At 40.1% G+C, this 17,494-nt stretch overlaps 1 pseudogene; it reads left to right on the top strand.

Moving 5' to 3' along the window:
* Window positions 1–12,225: 12,225 nt before the first annotated feature.
* LOC109075863 overlaps window positions 12,226–17,494 on the top strand; it is a 25,545-nt pseudogene continuing 20,276 nt past the window's right edge.

Consider the following 17,494-nt stretch of genomic DNA (forward strand, 5'->3'; position numbering starts at 1 on the left):
TAGAGGAGACAATAACGTGTCTTTTCTTACTTTCGCTGACATGCTATGTTTAGCTAACCTTGAGATTTAGCCAACATAAGCACACATGTCAGTTTGGGCAAGTCGTCACATGTGACAAAAATTGAGATGTATTTCTGGAAACCAAGTTTGCACAGATCGCCCCATTCAGAACTGCCAGGCCCCTGACATGTGTGCTACATGCCAGGCCCCAACACTGCCCTGCCAGGCCCCAGCACCAACTCCCACCTGCCAGGCCCCAGCACCAACTCTGCCCTGCCAGGCCCCAGCACCAACTCTGCCCTGCCAGGACCCAGCACCAACTCTGTCCTGCCAGGCCCCAGCACCAACTCTGTGTCCTGCCAGGCCCCAGCACCAACTCTGCTGTGCCAGGCCCCAGCACCGACTCTGCCCTGCCAGGCCACAGCACCGACTCTGTCCTGCCAGGACCCACCACCGACTCTGTCCTGCCAGGGACCCGGCACCAACTCTGCCCTGCCAGGACCCGGCACCAACTCTGCCCTGCCAGGACCTGGCACCAACTCTGCCCTGCCAGGACCCACCACCAACTCTGCCCTGCCAGGACCCAGCACCAACTCTGTCCTGCCAGGACCCGACACCAACTCTGCCCTGCCAGGACCCAGCACCAACTCTGTCCTGCCAGGACCCATCACCAACTCTGCATAGTCAGATACAGGGCATCTCTTTTGTTCAGAGGTTAAACATGTTAAGTTAAGCGAGTTATCTGCAGCATTCCATTCAGTTATCATGGATCTATGTGCAAGCAAGAGAACGTTTTGAGTATAAAGTTCAAGGTAAAGTGGTCTTGCCACTTAATATGTTTTGATTGAAATGTGTATTGTTTGGATTGAAATAATTGTTTTTTTTTTCCAAATTCTCTAGGCATGATTGTTTATATTTCCAGTTCTGGTTTGAATTAAAAAATTTAAATCAATAAACACAATTAAGTAGTTGTGTTCTTATTTTTAGATAATCTAGTGTGACCAATTACCCGCCGATGGGGCAAATTTTCACAAGTGCACATTCTCTATTCAACAGTCTACAACTCTGTTATGATATAAGATATGAAAATGTAATGAACACAACATATGTGCCCAAGACCTCTTTCTTTTTCATTTGGTATGACTTTGTATATCATTGTGATGTATGGTGCTCAGTAAATGTTAGACAGTTTGAAAAGTGTGACAACTTACCCCACTCTCCCTCACAGAACTATAACTAACTCAGGTACTGTCACTGCCAACTAATTGTTTTGGTCTCCAGCGCCCTCTACTGATTTAAATCCACATTAACATAAAATGAATAAATTAAAGGCAATGTCACCACAATAGCACCATGATCTCTTTTATCACCCTGATTCAAGACTGGTACTTTTAATAAATATGAATAAATGTAAACATTCATACAACACACACATCCTATGATATACTATTTACACAAGCACAAATACACACACACACAGTCTATATAGTGATATACACACAAAAATATGAATGTGTGTGTGGTGTGTGTGTGTGTGTGTGTGTGTGTGTGTGTGTGTGTGTGTGTGTGTGCGTGTGTGCGCGCACTTATGTAAATAATGTTTGATGTGTCAGTTAAGGTGTAAGCTTTTTTTTTCCAACAAGCAATATATTATATATATATATATATCTGGGATATACATACATACACACACACACACATACATACGTACATACATACTGTACATATTATATATATATATATATGTGTGTGTGTGTGTGTGTGTGTGGTGTGTGTATGTTTGAGTTATTAATATTGCAACACTGACAACCTGTCTGTTCCTTAAATATCATAAAATTTATCCACTGCAATAAGTTTGAGGGTTAAAAGAATTTTTTAAAAAAAAGAGAAAGAAAAGAAAGAAAAGAGAACAGAAAAGAAAGAAAGAAAGAAAGAAAAAGAAAGAAAAAGAAAGAAAAATACAGACTTACAAAACTTAATGAAAGGTTAGAGAAATTGTTTGTTTCAAAGTTGCTGAGTTTCTTTATACTTTTAATTTATTTGTTAACCAAGCCATGAACATTAATTGTACCTGTGGGTCCAGTCCTCTCAAAGAAGCTTCTAATCATTAAATGTTTGTTCAAAATAACAATTCTCCAAACACCTGAAGACAGCTTCTGTTCGTCCCTAATCACTCATGATGTAATGCTACAAATAATGTTGTTTTTCTATATGACACCTTGGGATCTTATTTCATTGCCTGAGAAGAAAACACCACTCACTTGTCAGGACATGTCTAAGAGGGGCGTGCTGTACACCTGTCCCTACACCCTTAGGCCAATGATAAATTGGATAACAGTAGCACTGATTTTTTTTTTTCCCTAAAGGCTTGACTGATTATACTACATCACTGCTTTGAACCCTTTACGTCCAATTAAATCACATCCCTTGGGCGACAAAAAATTAAATTATGAAACAAAGACATTTTGTTGACAGGTTTTGTTGTTGTTTGAAAGGCTCACAAACAATTCCTCTGCCCTCAAGACGTAATCTATTTGTTTCGGCCTGCACAGTTGCTTTGCCTTAGAGACTAACTCAAGGTCAATTACTTTGCTGACTGTTTGGGTCTTTGTTTTAATTGGTTTTCACTAGTTTTTTGATCATATGTTAGGACACTGAGGAAAATTTTAATATATTTATTTAAATAAAAGCTTAATTTAACTGAACATGAAATTTATATAGGGTATATCCACTGCCTTGGTAACACTTAAGATCACAGCCTGCAATTTACAGTATAAGTTGCCTAAACCAAATTTACAGCATACCTGTTCATAATAATAGAGTAGGCCTACCCATACAGTACCTCCATGTACTGTAGGTATAAGGGAACAATCTGCAACATTTAGAGAATAAAGAGGTTATAGCCTGGGAAATTACAAAGTATTTATAATAAGTATATTTAAAAAACAAGGGGTACCTATTCTAATATTAATTGGTATGTATGATCTATATCTGTCGAAATCCTTGTTTGCGGTGCTAAAGACTGGAATATGTGTGGAAAATAGAAGAAAACTAATCAAATGAAGAGTAGAGGTACTTCTTGAAACTGAATTTGATGTGTACAACCACAATTCCAAAAAAGGGGCATTTTTGTAAAATGTAATAAAAAGAAGAATCTGTGATTTGTTAATTGCCATTAACTTTATTTAATCGACAAAAGCACAAAGAAACATATTTCCAATATTTTCACTGACCAGCTTAAATGTATTTTTGTAAATCTAAACAAAATTTTGATGCTGATGGCTACAACACACTCCAAAAATGTTGGAACAGAGGCTAAATAAAAGTGAAAAGGTTATAGAATATCCAAGTTAAACTGTTTTGAAACAGTCCGTAATAAGCAGGGAAACTGGTGATAGGTGATAGGATTATGTTTGGGTATAAAAGTTATACATTATAAAAGTTAATAGCAAAACTGGTGTTTTCTCTAGCAGTGCTTATTAATCACCAAGTTTAGAACTAGCTTTTAAATTAGAACATTATATATCTGGTGTCTAAACTAAAAGTCAATTTTATCATGTTTTTATATTACACAATTTTCCACTGACCAAAAAATGAGTTAAATAAATCAGGGCTATAATCTCTGGCATAGCATCTGTCTCCCACCTCTCAGATACAGTGGAATGGATTTGAATATAGATTAATTATGCCACAATTATGCATTTTATTTTTTTTGCTGGTGATGGAAGAAACATACGTTTTTATTTTATTTTAGAATTGTATTGTTATTGATGCATGCAAAATCTATCACACACACACACACACACACACACACACACACACACACACACAAAATGAATGACTAATCACCAAAGAGTAAGATCTTACATACTGAGCAAAATACTAGTGACATTCATCCCAATTCCATTATTTTGACATCTCTAATCTCTCTAAGTTTAAAAAATTCCACAATACTTTCAACAAATCACAAAAGCTTTGTAAGAGGGCTAATTAATGTTGCAGAGTTAATATGTAAGTCTGTGGTGAAGACGTTCTTGGCGTTAACAGAAAAATTTCAAAAAACATTCATTTATCTTGAGACGACCTCTTGACCTTAGTTTATGAACTGAGAGACAAAACACATTTCCAGTTCATATGAAAGAACAAATCAAGCATATTGTTAATGATGTACTGACCTCAGCAAACTTAGTCAGTGATTTTTGAGCAGACCTACATAACCGTCTTTCAAAAACTCACAAACAGGTGTGCAATCAAAGGTCACCTAATTGAAAATGACCTGACCACTTTGAAAAATGAGTGTCAAGTTTTTCTCTCTTTGGATAATTTCAAGAGGAAAACTGTGGAAATTCATTGTGCTCTCAGCACTTTGGGTGCATGAGGGGATATGACAGCCAGTGCTGCTCTTTACCTGTAAGTGAGATTTGGAACACAGAGTCTCTACCTGTACTCTGGCATTAAATGCTAAAAAGGTGACAGCACTGGCTCTGGGGGGACACTGTTGCTGAACTGGGGTTGACATCCCATACTCAGTGCTCGACTTTGATCTATTTTCTGAAAAGCAGGCCACCACACCTTTATTCTTTCTTCCAGTTCAGTTGTAATGCAAGGTCCAGTTATTTGATGTCAGAGGCTGCTTCATTACGATCTGAATTTCTTAAGATAATGATTTTTTTTTTCACAATGCACAGAACAAAATGATGCAGTATCATTAACATTGTACATGAGGATATGTTCATTAAAAAAATAAATAAATAAAAATCCATTAATGTGGTGTTCATCTAATTTCCAAGTAGTTTAATGTACTTTGATTCCATGAAAGCTATTTCTGCTTCAGAGTAAGAGGTAATTGAGAAAGTTTAAAATAAGAAATAAAATGAGAACAAAGTTAAAAGTTAAACTTAAAAACGTCACTTATATAAAGTATATAAAGTATATATAAAGTATATATATATATATATATATATATATATATATGCCGAATATTAAAAAGTCATCAAAAATGGCAATAAGCAAGACTATGCAAGACTAAACTTGACAACAGCAGAAAACAAACAAGGATCACAGACAAAAGCCAGTTTAACTCAACAGCACAAAGATTCAATCTGGCACAGGACAGAAAACAAGAGGGGAATATTAAGGGTGACTAATGATTTAAAAAACAGGTGTAAACCCTAACAAGATCAACTCAGGCAACAAGAGAGGCAGGGGGAAAACAATAGACATAAAAGGCCTATTTTGTATCTCACAAATGTGTCTAAAATCTGTGTTAGTGAGCACTTCTCCTTTGCCGAGATAATCTATCCACCTCACAGGTGTGGCATATAAAGATGCTGATTAGACAGCATGATTATAGCACAGGTGTGCCTTAGGCTGGCCACACAATAGAAGGCCACTCTTAAAATGTGCATTTTTGCTGTATTGGGGGGGTCAAAAAAACAGTCAGTATCTGGTGTGACTACCATTTGCCTCACGCAGTGCAACACATCTCTTTCGCATAAGAGTTGATCAGGTTGTTGATTGTGGCCTGTGGAATGTTGGTCCACTCCTCTTCAATGGCTGTGCATAGTTGCTGGATATTGGCAGGAACTGGAACACGCTGTCGTATACGCCGATCCAGAGCATCCCAAACATGCTCAACGGGTGACATGTCCGGTGAGTATGCTGGCCATGCAAGAACTGGGATGCTGGGATGTCCCTTTAGCTAGAGACTCTGGATCTCTCACATTTGTCTCCTCAAAAGTTTAGAAGAGATCTCAACATCACACATTGTGCTCAGATTTTTCTCCTTAGCTAAAGACTCTGGATCTCACACATTTGTCTCTTTTAAAGGCTTAGAAGAGATCAACAACTTTACAAAATGTGCCCAGATATTCCTCCTTATCTAGAGACTCTGGATCTCTCACATTTGTCTCCTCTAAATTCAGAAATGATCTCAATTACTTTACAAAGTGTGCACCAAGTCATATGCCTCAATATGAGCTCAAACATTTCTTCCATATAATACGTATTAATAATCAAATTAGTCAATTAATAATCAAGCCATAAGCCATTTATGTGCCTTTCAGCAAAGAAAGCTCAAGGGTTACATTTTCTGTAGATCAGTTTTGATTAAGGCATCCGGTACGTTACTATTTCCAACAACAAATGATGTGCCTAAGTACATAAACATTGTCCAACAAACCTGCACAGGTGGGGAATGAGGGGGAGGACTCACTGTGCCGTTTTATGTGAAGGGAGAGGCACATTGGCACACATACTGGCGGGGTGCAAGACTGCCCCTTAACCAGGGGAGATATAGATGGCGCCACAAACAAGGTCCTCTGTGCACTGGCTGATATCTTGGAGCAGAAGAGATGGAAAAAATGCCAGACCCATGTGAGACCAGCCTTATATATCAAGTTCATCAGGGAGGAGGAGAATCCACCAGCCTCCAAGAAGACCAAAAAGAGCCTCCTGCAGGCAGCACAATCATGGGAGATGAGGGGGGGACCCTGGTAGGAAAATTACAATTTTCCCCAGGTCGTCCAGACATCCCTGAAGCCTGGTGTGGTCATATGGTCTGAGGAGGTGAAGTGGATTAAACCCAATTTGAATTTAACGGTACCGTGGGGGGAAGACGGTTGTGAAGAGGCCTTTGAGAGGAAGGCTACCTAAATACCAGGACCTAGTCCAACAATATAGAGGGACAAAGGGTGGCAGACTTGGCTATTTCCAGTTGAGGTTGGCTGCAAGGATTTCCCAGCACAGTCTGTGTGGAAGATGTTAACAGACCTGGGAATGTCAGGAAAGGAGAGGAAGATACCTGCTCGCAGGTTGGGGGAGGCAGCGGGAAAGGGCCTCTTGTTGGATCTGGAGTAAGCAGGAGGAGTTGAGCTGGAAGCCAGGAGAAGATGGGCAGTGACTGGCCATCAGTGCCAACCGGCCAACTGAAGGACATTGTGGTTCAGGGTCAATCGTAGTAGCCTCTAAAGATTCAAGATTCAAGATTCAAGATTTTTTATTTGTCACATACACAATTATATAGAGCATATATAACCAGCAGTGAAATGTGAGTCAGGTCCGCTCCATGGACAGTGCAATTATTAAGAATACAAAACACAGATGAAAATATACATAAATAAAGCTATGAAGGAATGAAATAAAAGTAAACAATAAAAATATAAGAATAAAATATGAAATATATAAAGAGATGTATACTGTAGAATTAAATATATAGTGGAAAATGATGTGCATGAAAGTAAACTCTAGTCTTAAATATTAAGATACACAGGAATGTACAAGAGGCAAATGTGCAAACAGGTTGACACTTTCAGTATGTCAATGTGAGGTAATGAATGATGAATATCTTACTGATAAAGTGAATATTAAGTGGAGACATGAAGATGTTAGGAGGCTGGTTTTGAGTTTAGGAGCCTGATGGCCTGGGGGAAGAAACTCCTCCTAAGTCTCACAGTTTTTGACATCAGGCTACGGAAACGCTTACCAGATGGCAGCAAAGTGAAAAGATGGTTACTGGGGTGAATGGAGTCCTTGATTATTTTAACAGATCTGCTTTTGCAGCGTTTGAGGTAGATGTCCTGCAGAGAGGGGAGAGCAGACCCTGAGATGCGCTCAGCTAAGCGCACAACTCTCTGCAGGGCTTTGCAGTCATGACTGGAGCTGTTCCCATACCACACTGATATACACTGAGTCATTACCCTTTCTATGGCCCCCTGAATAGAAAGTTTTCAGGATTGCTGGTGAAACACTGAATTTTCTCAGCTGTCTCAGATGGTACAGTCTTTGCCTGGCTTTATTTACCTGTATTTGAATGTGGGTAGTCCAAGTCAGGTCCTCAGAGATGTTTACACCGAGGTACTTGAAGCTGCTCACCTCTCTCCACAGGGGTCCCCGCTGATCATTAGAGGAGTAATGATCAGCAGTCTCAAGTAGTTGACTTGATGCACACACTTTGTAAAGTTGTTGAGATCTCTTCTAAAGCATTACAGGACACAAATATGAGACCCCCAGATTATTTAGCTAAAGAGAAATATCTAAGCACAGTGTGTGATGTTGTTGAGATCTCTTCTGAAGCTTTAAAAGAGACACAATGTGAGAGATCCAGAGTCTCTAGCTAAGGAGAAAAATCTGAGCACAGACTGCGATGCAGTTGAGATCTTGTCTGAAACTTTGGAGGAGACAAATGTGATACCACCAGAGTCTTTAGCTAAGGAGAAAAATCTGAGCACAGTGTGTGATGTTGTTGAGATCTCTTCTAAAGCTTAAAAAGAGACAAATGTGAGAAATCCAGTGTCTGTAGCTAAGGAGAAATATCTGAGTACAGTGTGTGATGTTGAGATCTATTCTAAAGCTTTAAAAGAGATATATGTGAGACATCCAGAGTCTCTAGTTAAGAAGAAATATCAGAGCGCAGTGTGTGATGTTGAGATCTCTTTTAAAGCTTTATAGGAGACTATTGTGAGATTGTTAGAGTTTTTTGTCTCAGGAGACAAGACTGAGAAGCAGGAGACAAGAAATCCATGCAGGCCAGATGTGGGCCGGATCTGGGCCGAATCTGCTTGCTGTCTGGGCAGTTTTCTACCACAGAGCTATTTGTGAACTGAACACTGGCAAACAATCTACACAACCTCTTGGTCTTTCATGACCACAATACCACTGAACATTGCATAGATGCAAATAGTATTTTTCAACTGCTCCTCGTTGGTTTTTTACATTTCAGCTGTACTTCTGCACTACTGTTTTTACATTTCAACTGCACTATCGGATTACTTGTTTACATTTAGCATATTTTTCATGCGTATATATGTCTACATAATCTAGAATGTGTACATTCTGTGTATAGTGTATAATGTGTAGTGCTAACTGTATGTATGTACATATTGCGTAAAATGTGTAGTGCTAACTGTAAGTATGTCCAATAGTACACTGTGTGTACTGACTATATGTATGTGCATATTGCATATTTTCACCTGTTGAAGTCTGTATGGTTATATGTTAACTGTTTCTGCAATTTCTGGTGCACGCTCCCAAGAATTTCACTCACCAAGGCACATGTGCTGTGGTGATGTGACAATAAAGTGACTTGACTTGACTTATATATAATTTACTGGATTCCTGCACTACTCGTTTACATTTCCACTGCATTACTTGTACATAGGGTCACCACAGCACAGAGTTGTGCAACATCTGTGTAATACCATACCTAAGTTGCTATGCCATTGTATCATATTGTTTCATTTTATCACATTGTCCTATTGTTGTATAGTACATAGTGACAATCTGTATAAAATCTGTATAAAATGTAAGGTAAAAGGCAAATAGTGAATGTAATATAATATAAATATAATAGAACAAATTATTGATATGATATTCTGTGATATGTAACAAAGAATAGTTTTTTGTTCAGACAAAGGAACAACTTTATCTATGATCTTGTGCAGTGCTATTCCGAGTTATGATTGCGAGTATAGCTTGTATTCAGTTTATTTTACCCTAACCGGACAACTTAACCGAGCGGTCAAGGACATTTTCTAAGGTAAAAACAGATATACATTTTATCACCATGTTTCTGCATTTAACAAAATTTATCGTTAAGAGGTCTAGAACATGAAATCCAATTAATTGTTTTAATCAGAATTTTTGACATCACTTGCAGCTAGTGTTTGAAGAGAGGCGTCACGTCAATACATTCCTGGTTTTGTCACTTTTTTCAGCAAAGATCCTCTTTGTTGATGGTGGAATCTTTGATTTTTTTTCTTTATTGGCGATTGCTCAATCACTCTTTTCCGATTGTCCTTGACCATTGAAGTACTCATGATGGAATACTTTCAGGATTGTAGAATATTTGACAGAGTGAGCAGAACGAGGACCGTGCATGCACTGCTGTTGAAGGGTCACATGTTTTTTTTTTTTTTTTTTTTCTGTTCTGCCGTGCAAAAATGTGGTGCACTGCTAACGTACAACAGACAGGCATTACTGGACATCGCCAATTCAGCCAACCATCTCAAATTTACAGATTTTATACCTCCGGAGCTACAACACATTAGCTTCCACAGTCAAACGCCACCACCCCCAGGAAGGCCCCGAAGCAAAAAAAAAAAAAAAAACTTTTGTGGCCCATTCATGTATTTGACAGACCGATATTACTACAACGATCAGAATATAGGGTTCACGCAGATAGAGATTTGGTAGCGAGGCAAATCAGTGGAAGTTTTTTTTTTTTTTAAGTGCAAGGTCTAGAGATGTGTTTTTAGAAGCTGAATTTCTTTGAACTTTAGCGCTGTGTTGTAAGATGTAAGCTATTATGCACGAGAATTATGCGCAAGAAGCTGCTAAAGACCTGAGACGAGAGCGCAGCATCCAAAGACGTCGGGTTGCGCATTTACATTGAAATACAATGGAAAAGTACAGCAGTGGAATGAAAAAATGCATTCTGAGTGAATTAACCTATAAAAGCTACTTAGCAAATACAGATGGCAGAGTACTGAATAAAACAAAATCGCATAGCCACCAAATTTAAAAGTCTGATGTCCAAGAAATTAAAATGTGAGCAGTTTTAGGCAGCAGTTTTACCACAAATATAGACAAGTGATACCACCACAATTAAATACTTAATTATGTCTGCTTTACAGTGAAACACAAGGTCATTGTGACCAATTCCCTGACACAAAACATTCATTGCGACCCATTTAACAGATGCATCATTTTAAGTTAACTTTAACTTGAGCAGCAACAAACAATAACAATACAGCTAAATAATTAAACTATGATCATCAAGCCCTCTATTAATCAAGAAAAAAAAAATATTTCATCATAACTTACTCAGCAGTATTGCTTTCTTAGTTGCACCGCTTGCGCCGGAATTTTTGTCAGAGTAACAACTAAGATGCGACTTTGTGAAACGGACTGTCCTAAATTGTTGCTTTAATAGCATCATATTAATGCTAGAAAGCGTATGTATTTGGGAAATATATTTTTTTTAAATAAACTATTTTCACACTCATCTTGGGTGACAACCCCCAACACCCCGAGTGGCACCAGCCCTGCGGCAAGAGGCTTGAGGCAAGAGGGAAGGGCCTCATGCTAAAGCTAAAGGCTCGTACTAGCCGACCACCACTACTTAGCCTGTTGTTAGCTTATGTATGATCTCTGGAAAACAAACTGGACGAGCTGAGAGCAAGGGTTACATCACAGCGGGAAATAAGAGAATGCTGCGCTCTGATTTTCAACTAGTCCCGGAATCTTCTGTTCAGCTACAGACTCACTCCATACACAGAGGAGACCGGACTGCAGCCTCCGGTAAGGCTAAAGGGGGAGGTGTGTGTGTGTGTGCTTATTAACAACTCGTGGTGCGGAGACATCCAGACAGTTTTTAAGCACTGCTCGCCAGACGTGGAGTTTTTTAATACTGAGATGCCGTCCCTATTATCTACCGAGGGAATTTACAGCTGTGTTTATAGCCGCTGTTTACATCCCCCACGAGCCAACTCCACAGAGCGCTAGGCAAGCTCCATGATGTACTAAGCACACTAGAGACGGCTCACACTGATGCCGTTTTTATTGCAGCTGGCGACTACACACTGGACAAATTACGGACTATTCATCCCAAATATCACCAACATGTGGACATTCCCACCCGTGATAAAAACACACTGGACAATGTTTACAGCAACATATGTGATGCATACAGGGCTGCACCCCACCCCCACTTTGGATACTCAGACCACATCTCTTCATGTACCCGGTCTACAAACAAAGACTCGAACAAACAAACCCTGCAACCAAACAGGTTAAGCTTTGGACCCTACAAAATGAGTTTAAAGCTGCAGCCACTCAGGAGGAATCTTCTGTCACCATACAGGATTATGCTGAGTATGTGACTGGGTATATTAGCACTTGTGTTAGTAACATCGTACCCACCATACAAGTCAGGAAGTTCCCCAATAAGAAGCCCTTGATAAACAGTCAGGTTCGCCACATGCTGCATGCTCGATCTCTTGCATTTACATCAGGCAATGAGACAGAATACAGAGCTGCTAAGTACGGACTTAGAAAAGCCATTACATCGGCCAAAAGACAGTACCGAGAGAATCTGGACAGTTTTCTACTCTACTGCTTATGCCGGGCGGATGGGGCAAGGCATGCAGCACATCACAGACTACAGGACCACCACGAGCACTACTATCAGCTCCTCAGACAGCCTACCAGATGACCTTAACACCTTCTATGCCTGCTTTGAGACCTCCAGTGTCAACTCAGAGAGGAGACATTAAACACACTTGGACCACTCAGCCCCCTCCTACTGTCTCAGTAGCTGTGTTACACAAAGCGCTGAGGAAGATCAACCCCCGCAAAGCAGCACGGCAACACAACATCCCTGGACAGGCCCTCAAAACTTGTGCTATGGAGCTGGCTGATGTACTCACTTCCATCTTTAATCTCTCCCTCAGTCAGAGCATCGTCCCCACCTGCTTCAAGACCACAAACATTGTCCCCCTTCCCAAGAAGAGCCCCCTGACCTGCCTGAACGACTACAGGCCAGTAGCACTCACTCCAATCATCATGAAGTGTTTTGAGAAAGTGGTACTGACTCACATTCAGAGCAGTATGCCGGACATATTGGACCAACTGCAGTACACATAAACGGACCAACAGGTCCACCTCAGACGCCAGTGCTGCTGCCCTCCATATTTTCCCTTTCTCACCTCAAACACTTATATCAGGATGCTCTTTAATGATTATAGCTCCCACCTTCAATATGGTCATCCCTAGACTTCCTGACTGGAAAACTGCTTGTACTTGGACTACACCCTACACTTTGTGACTGGCTCCTAGACTTCCTGACTGGCAAAATGCAGTCTGTTAGGATTGGAAATAGGACCTCATACACTGTCATATCAAAAATTGGCACCCCACAGTGGTGTGTTCTCAGTCTCATACTCTACACACTGTTCTCACAACAATCTTACCCTCACGTGGACAAGACAAAGAAGATGATAGTGGACTTGAGGAAAAAGAGGAAAAATCACCAGCCACTGTTTATCCGACAGCTTGAAGTGGAGAGGGTGAGCAGCTTTAAATACCTGGGGTTCCACATCAGTGAGGACTTCACCTGGACCTGGATAACCTGCCTAACATTGTTCGGGGGCAGACACACTCTTGCAGTTTAAATCTAGATTAAAGACCCATCTCTTTAACCTGGCTTCCACATAACACACTAATACACTTCTAATATCCAAATCCCTTAACAAGGATTTTTAGGCTGCATTAATTAAGCAAACTGGAACTGGGAACACTTCCCATAACACCTGATGTACTTGCTACATTGTTAGAAGAATGGCATCTATGCTAATATTATTCTGTTTCTCATCTCTTATTCCGAGGTCACCATAGCCACCAGATCCAGTATGTATCCAGGTCAGATGGTCACTGCAGTCACACCCGGATCCAGTAACGTATCCAGCACACATGGTGGATCAGCACCTAGAAAGGACCTCTACAGCCCTGAATGTCAGAGGATACCAGGACAACTAGATGAGCCCCAGATACAGATCCCCTGTAAGACCTTGTCTGAGATGACCACCGGGACAAGAACACAGGAACCAGTTGAGTCCTCTGCACAATCTGACTTTGCCGCAGCCTGAAATTGAACTGTTGGTTTAGTCTGGCCAGAGGAGAACTTGCCCCACGACTGAGCCTGGTTTCTCCCAAGGTTTTTTCTCCATTCTGTCATCGATGGATTTTTTAGTTCCTTGCCGCTGTCCCCTCTGGCTTGCTTAGTTGGGGAGACTTCATTTACAGCGATATCGTTGACTTGATTGCAAATGATTGCACAGATACTATTTAAAACTGAACTGAGCTGTCATGGTTTGCATTATTGACACAACGTGTTTTCCCAACTGATGTTGTTCAGTTGCTTTGACACAATTTGTTGTGTTTAAAGCACTATATAAATAACAGGTGACTCTCAACATCACCCAGCTGTTTAAGAAGGCAAACAGTGGCTGTACTCCTGAAGAGGCTGAGGAAGTTTGGCATGCCACTAAGATCCCTCAACAACTTCTACAGCTAGTGTAGTTGAGAGCTGTCTTGACCAGTCTGCATCACTGTGTGGTATGGCAGCACTACAGTGAGGGACCGCAAATATCTGCAGAGAGTGGTGAAGACTGCTGTAGAAGATCATCAGGACTCCACTGCCCTCTCTGCAGGCCATTTACACACCGCAGAGTCCACAGGAAAGCTGCATCTATCATAAAAGACCCCACCCCACCCCCAACACAGAACCGTTCACACTCCTACCATCAGGACGGAGGTATAGGATTGTAAAATTGCAGGACTTCCAGATTAAGGAACTCCTTCTTACCCTCAGCTATTAGATTCTTAAACAGGTAGCTAGCTAGTGGACATATCTATCTCAGAGAACAGTCGGTCCAAATTGTTTCATCTTATTTGGACATCTGTAATGTTATTGCTGTTATTACTACCATTGTATATTTGTTAATATTACTCATGTAGCCTCATCTCAATTTGCACATCTGTTACTGATTCTGCTGCTATTACCATTGTGTAATTACACTCAATTTGCACGTTACTGCACTTGTTTTTTTTTTTTTTGCATTTCAAGTTAATACTGTACATTCACATATATAGATATATACATAGTCTATATTTCTATTTTTCACATTCTATATTCCTACTCTACACACTCGCATATATAGATATACATAGTCTATATTCCTAATACTGCAGCATAGTTTTTTTTTTTTTTGTGTTCCTTACGTTGTTTGTATGTATGTGTGTATAGTTTTGCACACCGTCTTGGCATTCATTGTGGGCAGCAAAGTAAGAATTTCATTGCTCAGGGAAACTTGTTTTCCTCACACTGGGCATATGACAATAAACAATTTGAATCCTTGAAAATCAGTTCCAAAAATAAACAGAAAACCAGTCCTAACTGAAAGATATCAAGCTGACAAAATGATTGATACCAATCATTAGGTGATAATATAGCAGCAAAAGAGAGACCAGGAATACCACATTGTAGGCCGGTCATTTTTGACCAGGAACACCACAAGTGTGATATATATATTTTTTTATTTTGTGCAAAATAAAAGCTTTTCAAAAACAGCCCTTGTTTTGGGGACATCAGTTTAGAAGCAGAATATGTATTTTAAAGGATTTACTTATTGATTGTAAGCTTTTGTCCTAAAATAATAATAATAATAAAAAAAAAAAAAAAAAAATTGAAACAGTTTCTAGCCCAGGACCATTTCTAGAAATATTTACAAATTAGACAACACTACTGCCTAGAGACAAAGGTTCCCATGGAACAAAGCAAAAATGTTTTAGAAAAATTTCTATGAATTTACCATGACACCTTCAAAAAGCATCTAATTTTATCAACTCTTTGTCAGGATAATTCAAGAAAGACTCTAGATTTAGTTGCAAATGTTCAAAGGTTTATTTTTTTTTTGAAGACCAAAACAGTCACAGCATAAAGATAACAAGAAAAGGTGAGGGTGCAGCTAATTCTGTAGCAGCGCAGGGACTACAATGGGCAATTGACTGAGAACCGGACAACAGTCACATGAACACAACAAATTCCACAGAGAATAGCAAGAGTTCCTCACAGAAACAGGTGGTTACACATAGTTCGGCAGCAACTGCACAGGGCAGCGTCCAAAACATACAGAGCCGAGTACAGAGAACAAGAGTGCGCCAACAACAATCCGACAGGAAATTAACAACAACAACTCAATGTAAAGGGTGGCAGCTGATCAGGACCAGCTGACCTTGATCGCTAATCATGTAGCGTGAACCAGGACAAATTAAAGCATTCTATTGGGAGCCTGGTTGAAACATGAGCCGAATTCCACAGAAAGGCAGGATGTTGTAAATCAACTCTAGCACCACAGTCTGATACCACCAACTCTTTCACAGAACAGCTTTCCCCCTTCAACATTACCACCATTTAGAACAATTATTGACAATTCGAATTCGAAGAAGAGATTGGTCTAATTTGGGCAAGTAATCGAAGAGATGGACACAGCTGACCCTCACATGTAAAACCATGAGAGTAAACAAGATCGTTGGATTGACTTCCCCCCACCTAGCAGAACCAGACTGAAATTCCTACGGAGACCTGTTAACCCCTCTGGTCTTCACAGGAGATATCCTTACTCCCCAGAATGACACCGAGAATTGCCTTCCAATGCATATATCCACCAAAGTGAAATTCAAAAAAGACTTCTAAATGGATATCAGTCCCATTGCTCAACTCCATTTTATACCTGTAACCCACACATTTGACTTTAATGTTTCTAACTCACACTTATTGTGTAAGTCCTTTTTTAAATAACTCTTGAATAGCTTCCCGGAGGGATCATATTCACTGTTTAGTATGTGTGTTGTGTTCGAATCTTCTTGCTTGAAACGTTTCTGACCATCAGTTATTTATCAAATGTATCATATTCCTTGTTATAGGAATCATGTCCAAATGATACCCTTGCAATAGCTGGAAAAATTCGGACCTCATTTCTTGATAGAATCACATAATGATTTGATGAATGGTTGTGACAAACCATGCAACACACCGAGAAAAGACACTATCTAATTGTTCGAGACAACATTTGAGGTGTGGCCACAAGGCCAGTTTAAATACTCCAGCCACCATCAAATTTGGCCTTTTCAGCGTTTAGCTTTCGTTTAGCTTTTACTATCAGTCAGTGCCGGCTTTTAGCTTTAGCTTTTAGTCCATGCTTTGTCATCACTTTTCGGTTCTGCTTCGAGCGGCCGGGTCCAGCGCGTGCCTTCGGCCTGCAGCGGCCTGCTGCTACTTCGCCACGATGAGAAGAAACACCATCTAGTTCTGAACTTCCAGACAATCGCAAACTTCGGAAACCCCCTTTTCAGCGACAACAAAAGGGAACCCCCTTAACATTCAACGCAGTAACCTCCAACTCGCCATCTGTACTGTGTTATCTATATAATTTTCACCTCATTGAGGAACTCAGTGCGAGGTTTAATTAATTGATTAAATGGTTGTTCATGTCTATGCATTTCACGTATTGCTGGAAACTTGGGATTTCACATGGTCATTCTCATTAAACTCACGCTTTTCCTAACTTCTAATCCTCCTGCCCACTTGTGGAATGTGTGATGCTTGTGCTTATATGTGTTAATTAGTTTAATGGTCTTTTTGATTTATCTAATAGCCTATATTTTAGTGAACAAGAGAGTATCTTGTGTTTTGTGCTCACAAGTTATGTCTTAAACTGTCACTGCCGTCCTGTTACTGTGGTAATTAATAGTGTTTTCACTATATCTTGTGGTATTTAATCCAGCGCAGGATTTGATGTTAAAACCGGCTCGTTCCGATGATGCTGGCCGTTTCAGTGATCAGCCGTGAAAACAGTGAATCGTTCAAATTCTTAGTCCCTCGCACCGTCGGACGCACGACACCGCGCGTCGCTCTCTCGGCGGGCTCCATATGCTT

The sequence above is a fragment of the Cyprinus carpio genome, unplaced genomic scaffold (genome assembly GCF_018340385.1).
Source record: "Cyprinus carpio isolate SPL01 unplaced genomic scaffold, ASM1834038v1 S000006532, whole genome shotgun sequence".
Taxonomy (NCBI): Eukaryota; Metazoa; Chordata; class Actinopteri; order Cypriniformes; family Cyprinidae; genus Cyprinus; species Cyprinus carpio.